Consider the following 8,800-nt stretch of genomic DNA (forward strand, 5'->3'; position numbering starts at 1 on the left):
GTGTGTGTCCCCATGTGGGTGCATGCATAAGCAAGAATGGGATAGAATGGGTTCAGCAAGGAGACTGGCCAGGGGGGTTCAGCAAGGAACCTGGCCAGGTGGGTTCAGGAAGGAGCCTGGCCAGGTGGGTTTAGCAAGGAGCCTGACATTCTGATGAGGAGGGAGAAAGGTGTGTACCAGGATAGAGAAAGAGAATGGAGCCCCATCCCCATCCTCTCCAGGGAGAAGTAGAGATGTTAGGTTGAATGGGTGTGAGGGTCTGCCCTCCACTCATCCAAAGCCCTCCTGCTCTCCAGCTCCATCCTTCCCACGAGGACCCCCTATCCCCTGCTTTCTATTGAGGAGGCAGGAGACTGCATCAGGGGACCTCTTCCTGTTTCAGGGTTATAGAGTGGAGCTACAGGAACAGGAGAATGGTCCCAGGAAGCAGTGGTGAACCCCTTTGTGGACTATGGTCCTGTCCCCACTCCAGGGGTCAGGCTGCCTGCCCAGAAGGCAGGGAGCAACCTTGTTTGGCTTAGTTTTAGCTTTTGCAAAGTCAAGGGCTGAGTCCTAAGCTGGGCATAAGACGGCATGTAGACTAGAAAGAGGCAGACAAGCATGAGTCCAAATCCAGCTTTTACCACTTCCCCATGAGTGACCTTGAACAAATCTCATTCTGTTTATCAGTATTCTCATCTGATCAATGGAAACAACCACATGTCCCTCAAAGGCCACTTATGAGGACTAAATGGTGCACAGGAAGATCCTCTCCCTGCCCCCAACAGACCCTGGAGGATGGAGGGCAGACCATGGGTCCTCTCTGACTTGGGAGCCCTCCTCAGACCCTTCTCTGGGCCATGGAGGGAGGCCTGAGAGGGCTACCAAAGGCCCTGCTGTGGGTGCCCCTGCCTCCATCTGGAAAGGAAAGATCAACTTGAACATAAAGCTGCCCTAACTTCTCCCAGCATCACATCCCCGGAGGGAGTTTTCAGGCCGAGTAATGTATGGCTCCGTTTTTAGATGTTGCCGAATTCCATTTGCTGGAGATCTGTGTTTTATTGCCGTATCAGTGTTTCTAAATCGCACAATATTTTCTCAGCTTGATGGGAATTTACAGCAACTGGATTGGAGCAGAATTGGGCTCTCCCCGAGGCTGGGAAATCACTGGGGTCGACTGCTGTGGCTGCTGCTTCCCTCTCTGATTCTTTCTTCTAATTATTCATGTTAAGAAGGGATCTGAATCTGAGAATAGAGGCCTGGGAGGCCCACATGGTGAGACATCCATCAGGGCTGGGATGTCTGGGGCTGCTCCCCATGGGGAGTTGGGCCACCCAGGAGGAGGTGGGAGGGCTGTGGCGGAGGTGCTTGGGCAGAGATGAGTTCCAGGATAGAGAGTTGAGGGAGGCCCAGCCAGCAGCCAGCCTTGGGATTGGTGTGTCCAGGGAACACTAGACGTGAGGTTGACTGCCACAGTAACGGGAGTCATAATGCTGCATGTCAGAACATCCCTTAGTGGCCCCACAGCCTTCTACGCCTTCTTGATTCTCCCGTGAGGAAATGAGGACAGTGAATATCAACCCCATTTTCCAGATGAGGAAACCGAAGGCCTAGGGAGTTAAGTCACATGGTAGAGCTAAGATTAAAACCTGGGGCTGTTTGAATCCGAACTGGTGTTTACTCTCACCCCCACACTGGTGGATTTTTGTTCCCTCTCCATTTCCACACTGGAGACTTGGGCAGGGTGCTCTCATTTATGGAGCCCTCACTATGCATCAGGCACTGCACTATAAATTCCAGGCATCTTCTCATTTCATCCTCCTACAGGTGGGGGATACTCAGCCCATTTTATGGAGTCGCCCAGGACATTAAGGCACTTTTGCAAGGTCAGACAGCGACTCCTAAGTGACAAAGATGAAATTCCATCTTAGTCACCATGCTCTACTGCTTCTAAAGACACCAGCTCTTCCAACTCCTGCTGATATAGGAATGAGTTGCCAGGCTATGGGATGGGAGTCCCGATGCATTCTGGGAGTCAGATGGTGCCCGTCTGGTGCTGGGCATCCACCAGGCTGCAGGTTTGCCCCGTAAAGGCTGGGTGCTCAGGCTGCACCTGCATTTGAAAGACACTGTTTCCCTGGCTCCAGCCTCCCAGGGTGATACAGTACCACCCAGGGCATTGGACAGAGAGAGGAGGGGACACAGCTGGGGACTGAAGGAAGTTCTGGCCAGTCCCTCTGGCAGGTCCAGGCAGTTTATCTCACTTGGCAGCGATCCTCTGTCTAAAAGCACGTCTGACGTTTTGTGCAATAAAGTTAATGGACTTCTCCATCTTAGAGCAGCTGAATTCTCTTGGAGCAGATGCTGAGGGTTATGGATGTTCTAATTAGGAAGCTGCCTTTGGCATTGAGGAAGGGAGGGGAGGCTTGTGATGTTCCACACACCCTGCAAAGACCCCCTGCCAAACTGCTTTCCCTGAGCCTGCCAGTGCAGACACGCTGCAGCAGAGGAAGGAGGAGAAAACATTTCCTTCCTCTCTCATCTTCCACTTCCCTTCCGGTACCAATGGTCCACCGCACTGAGCTGGAAGTGATCAGGGGGACCAGGCAGCGTGGCCATAGCCTCCCGGGTCTGAGCAACCACACGCAGAGTTTAGGGTTGTGATCAAATGAAACTCACAACCAAGTTAATCCAACACATTTATTGATGTGCATAATTGTTATTGGACTGCGCTGCAATTAGGCATAAATGGTAGGTCGTTCCTGTGAGTGACTATAATTAGTAATTCTCAGTTTTGGCCCAATCAAGTTTGGATGTTTGTTTTCCATAAGCATAGAAGTTCCCCAGTGTCAGTAAACAGCATTGATATTGACTGTTTTCTGATTCACTAATTCATTTGTTCATTTCCCACATCTACGAAACAGAGGTCCCAGACTGGAGCCCTCATTTTGTTGCTTACTGGGTGATTGTGGGCGAGTAATTGCACTTCTTTCAGCCTTGGTTTTTCACATCTGTAATATGGGGATGGCATCTCTAGCATATAGGCTTATGCTGAGAATCCTGTGAGTTGGGCATGCTCAGAGCCAAGCACAGTGCCAGGCCTAGAATTGTCACTCAGCTGCATCCTGCTGTTATTAGCATTATTCATATTATTATTTTATTATTATAGAGATGGGGTTTCACCATGTTGCCCAGTCTGGTCTCGAACTCCTGGACTCAAGCAATCCATTTACCTTGGCCTCCTAAAGTATTAGAAATACAGGCATGAGCCACTGAACCCAGCCCATTATTATTATTGATATTATTATTATTATTATTGATAACAACTTCTCTTGGAAAAGAGCTGAGCACTAAGAGCTCTGAAACCTTCGGTCTCAGATGGGAGGATGATTCTGAGTGCAGAAGAGGCCTGTCCGTTGGACTTCACCTGGCCTGGAGGAGTCTGAATTGTGCAAGAGGACACAGAACCAGTGATATTTGGGTTATGGTGACTGTTGTGGCCTCATCGTTACCTGTAGGCAAGTGGAGCTGGGAAGCTTCAGGTTTTCCACGTCTTTAATTTTACCACCGTCCAGCTCCTGGGAAATATGGCGCTGGCTTAAATCTCCTTATAGAGAGGAGAGCGCCTGCACAGGACACAGTGCTTAGAAGGCTCTCATGAAATGCTTGGCTCTGTCCCAGAGGATGTGTTATTGGAGTTTAGAGAATTCTTAGTGATCTGAGGTTGAATTAGGGGGAAGGAGGGGAAGCTGGTCCTCACAGCAAACTGCAAGTAAGTCTTTGGGCTAGACAGACAGACGGAGGCCTACGCCCTCCTGAAGAAAAACCTCTCCACTTCTGTGAGCTGCTGAACTCACCGGGAAGAGGGTGTGCTTTGCCAACACACTTCACGCTGGGAGGAGATGATCTGGGAGGCAGTCTGGAGCAGGAAGAGATTGTAGGGGCTGTCAGCGAGGCCAGAGCTGCAGGAAGGAGTGTAGGGGGGTCTGGGGTCAGGTGGGGATCTGGGCAGGGACCCTGGGAGCATGAGCTTACCCAAGGTCCAGTGAGGCACTATTGGCTTTTAGAACCTGGGAAGCAGAGAGCCCTGGGTTAGACTCTACCCTGCCACATACTCCCTGGACCTTGGGCAAGTTATTTGGCCTCTCTGAGCCTTAGTTTCTTCATCTGTGACATGGGGCAGTAGCAGATGCTGTCAGTGTCTTGCCCTTACCCCTTCTGTGCAAGCTGCCTGACTTCCCACTGCCAACACGGGCAATGCTCTGCCTGAGGCTTTGTCCTGGCCCAGAGTCCACCTTGCCCCCTTGTTGCATGCCAGAAGTACCTGGGATTGGCCGTCTCTGGGGGACCAGCCCTAAACCAAAGATTGATAGGACTTGGTATATACTTGGTATATACACACCCCAGCTCCCTCGCTCCTTCAGTGGGAGATTCTTGAGTTGCATGTTCTATGCTGGCTCCCAGAGTTCTTCATGGAGTTAAGTTCCAGCTGCCCACAGGGTTGGCTAGCTTGATGTTGTACCCTTCATAAGCTGGCTTCCCTTTGGCATCTCACATCCCTATTCCCCTATCTTCATCTTGTATTCAGGCCCTTGTCTCAGGGGCCTCTTCCAGGGGATCTCAAACTAAGGGGATAATATCATACTTTTCTCCTAGCACTATGGGCATGATGCAAATTAAGTTACTAACATATTTTGCTTCCCATCTTTTCCTTTGTATCCTGCTGGGTACTGGCAACTTAGTCTTCAAAGGGCTCCGGCTATTGGGGAATCAGGGACAGAGGCCTGAGCCAAGCTGGGCTGACATTCAGGCCTTTGCAGATAATGGGCCAGGGCACTCCTGGGATGGAGGCAGGAGCTAGAGGCTTGTCTGGTGGGAAGCCGGGTGTTGCAGGTACAGTGGCTACTCCGGAATTCCTCTCCGTGGGGCCTCCTCATCTCAGATCCTTTCTGGAGGCCGAGGCAGGCAATAAATCCCCTTGGTAGAGCTGGTCCCAGCATGGGCCACCCTGCAGAAAGGCTTCATCAGTGGCCTGATTTGCATAAGATAATGAAACCGCAGTAAAAATAGTAAAAGAAAAAATGGCCTGGCAACTTTGTTTCCATAATGACAGATGCTTCTTAAATACTCAGCTTCTGTTTCCCAAGGAAGTGCCATCAAGGCTCCACGGGAGCCGTGTACCCCGGCCCAGCCTGGTTCTTGGAATAGGGGCCTGCAGCCCCTGGGGCACTCCAGCCCTGACCGCCTGCTGCTCCTTGGCTTGCTCCGCACTCCAGCCCTGACCGCCTGCTGCTCCTTGGCTTGCTCCAGATGGACCTGGGTGGCAGGGTGCTAAGAAGGGAGAGAGGGGAGAACTGACTGAAGAGTGAAGGACCCTCACAAACAGCCCAGTGCCTCACACTTAAGACGTGCTTTCACATGTCATTTTTAAAATTCTCATGTGAGCTCCCTGTTACAGTCAAAATGAGCACTTCCAATGCACAGGTGAGTAAACTGAGGCTTGTGAATGGTCCAAGGCCATCTGCTTAAATTAAGATGGTAGAGGGACCTTAGAATTTGCCCCCTATTCTTAGTCCCTGTCTCCTGTCTGGGCATCTCCATGAGTGACAGGAGGCCCTTGTCACTGGGGATGGCTGGGGAGAGGGCAGGTCCCAGACCTAGGAGGGGATGGGGGATCTGTGGGAGGTGGGAGCCATCTCCACAGGTGTCAGACCCCTGTTCCTTGAGCAGGGTGAGATGACCAAGGCCAAAGAAAGGGGGACATTATGGGATGGGACTCTCAGACCTACAGAACAAAAAAATAACCATATCAGAGTGTGCTTCAGAAATATTTTGTCCTCTCACCTCCAAGCCACCAGGGTTCTGCAATGACTGCCTTGGAAGCACAACTAATGACAGTAATAATAGTAATGAATAAAATAATGGCATGGGCGCTGTTTCCCCAGCTCAGAGGAAAATTTCTAGTCCAGTTGCACTTGACTAGGGTCAGGGGTTCCCTGCCATAGCACCTCCTTTCCTCTAAGTGTTTGGGGCAGAGTCCTGATTTCCCGATTCACTGAAAGAGGGCTTGGCTGCATGGGGTGGGGAGAATGGGAACTGAGCAAGTTCTCAGGACAAAGATGGTCCTGACTCATGCAAGATGGCCAGTAGGAGTCACCTGGATGCTAAGGCAAGTGTCATTTTGAAGCCACTAAGCTAGACATCTAGAGAGGCACCTCTCTAGGCTTTGTACTGGACTCATGCAGGCAGAGACGGTGGGTCCATTCCCCACGGCTCCCTGGGACTGGCAACTGAACCTGCATGTTCTGGCAGAACCTGGGAGGCCTCCACAGTGAACTCCATCTCTGTCTGGTGGTCCCTCCCCAGTTCCCTCCCAGCCTGTGGAATCTTTGGCCTAATTTGAGAGGTAGTGGAAGGGAAACTTCCAGATGTTTTGGGTCTTAGACTGGGACCAACACCTTTGCACTTAAAGCTGAGTATTTGACTACCTTTGTTTCCTGATTCCTCTGTGCCTGGGCTAGTTTCACCCTTGGCATATTGGGGAGGGGTCAAGTCATTATTTACTTTCCCTCCATAGTAATAGCTAACGTTGGCTGAGCTAGACTGCGTGCCTGGCATGGACAATCTCATCAAGTCCCTATAACCCTCCTCTGAGGTGGGTGTTAGTCTCCCCATTCTGAAGCTTAAAGAAGACAGCTAGGTATGGTGGTGAGCACCTGTGGTCCCAGCTACTTGGGATTCTGAGGTGGGAGGATCACTGAGCCCAGGAGATCGAGGCTGCAGGGAGCTATGGTTGTGCCACTGCACTCCAGCCTGGGCCACAGAGTGAGATCCCATCTCAAAAAAAGGTGTGGGAGAAAAGAAGACACAGAGCAAGAAGCAGAACCCAGGAAGCTGGACTCCAGAGTCCCTGATCCTACTGCTTGGGGAGGCTTGCCCATCAGTCCTAGCAGAGGGGTCCTGAGTGAATTTGAATCCTGAGGGACTTGGGGCATTCCTGCCAGCATAGAGATTCTGGGGCTAGATGAGACAGGAAAATATGGGAGTGAAGTGGGATGCTCAGTTAATCAACATTTCAGATGGAGAATTAAGGGCTCAAGGGAGGGTTCATTTATATGACGCTCTTGAATGGGGTGAGTGGGACTTGTGCCTTCAGAGCATGCAGCAGGAGGGTTCTGAGGTCCGTGTTACATTCAGTGACCCCCCCCTCCCCGTACCATCCCACCACAGCCGGGCCACTTGCTGTGCTGGCAGCATGCCAAAAGCCCGGTAGGCCCTGCAAGCTGTGGGCAGTGCAGACACCCAAGTCTGTCCCAGACGACTGGACTCCAGCCTTCATTTGAACAAGATCCTCAGGGCATTTTCAGAAGTGTAGGTCTAGAGCGATTCGTCAGATATACCTGTTCTCCGAGAACTTCACCATCCAGCTCTCTCTGTTGAAGGAGCAGGCGGATGGTTTGGAATTGGGACATTTTCACTGACATGGGCCCTGAAGCTGGGGGGACCTGAACCAAGATGGGGGTGGCCATGTCCTGCCTTGAGCAAGGAAGTGGAGGGGGGAGGAAGGGAATGGAGATAGAAAGAGAGAGAGGGAGAAAGATAGAGGGAGAGAGACCTGACTATCTTCCGTCAGACCCCTTATCATGAAGCCCCCTTTTTGCCCCAGTGAGTTTGAGTAGGTGTCTGTTTCTTGCCACAGCGATTCCTGACTGAGGAGCCTCCTTGAATGTCTTGCTCCTGGGGACTGGTGCACTAGAACTACGAGCCCATGTATATCCTGGAGACGGGAGGAGCACAAGGCATTGGCCAAGGAGAGGCTGGGACAGAAATGGCTGAGGTTATAGAAACAGGGGCCTGAGCCAGGACAGTGGTATCTCTGCTCCTGCACCCATTTTTGCAGGAGTCAGTAATCTGAGAGGCCTGGCCGGCCCCCGTCCAGAGCCGAGGGTGTCACAGATAGGCTTCTGAGTTAGGGTTAGCCCTGGAGGGAGGAGTCCCCCTGTCTCTCCAGAGAGGACTCAGTCCATAGTAGCTCCTAATTTTTCTTCTCCCCATCTCTCTCCTTTTTCTTAATGAAAATAGCTGTCATTTATTGTTGGCTTATGATGTGCCTGCCCTGTGCTAAACACGGAGTGTAATGTGCTTTTTCTCATTTAATCCCCACAAGCACTTCATGAGGGGGCAGCTTTCACACTCATGCATTTTATAGATGAGGAAACAGGCTCAAGGATGTGAAGTCACTTCTTCAAAGTTACACAGCTAGTAGCTGGTAGAGCTGGGACTCATACATAAAATATTTAGTTAAGTCTGTGAATGGATGGATGGATGGATGGATGGATGGGTGGATGGATTGATGGGTGGATGGATGGATGGCTGGATCGATGGGTGGGTGGATGGATAAATGGATGAATGGGTGGAAGGATGGATGGGTGGATGGATGGATGGGTGGGTGGGTGGATGGATGGGTAGATGTATGGGTGGGTGGATGAATGGATGGATAAATGGGTGGATGGGTGGATGGATGGGTGGATCAATGGGTGGGTGGATGGTTGGGTGGGTGGGTGGATGGATGGATGGATGGGTGGATGGATGGCTGGGTGGATGGATGGATGGATGGGTTGGTGGATGGGTGGATGGACAGATGGGTGAATCGATGGATGGATGGGTGGATGGGTGGATGGATGGGTTGGTAGATGGATGGATGGATGGGTGGATGGATGGATGGATGGATGGATGGGTGGGTGGATGGATGGGTGGATGGGTGGATGGATGGATGGATGGATGGATGGGTGGGTGGACGGGTGGATGGATGTATGGATGG

The sequence above is a fragment of the Rhinopithecus roxellana genome, chromosome 12 (assembly GCF_007565055.1).
Source record: "Rhinopithecus roxellana isolate Shanxi Qingling chromosome 12, ASM756505v1, whole genome shotgun sequence".
NCBI classification, from domain to species: Eukaryota; Metazoa; Chordata; class Mammalia; order Primates; family Cercopithecidae; genus Rhinopithecus; species Rhinopithecus roxellana.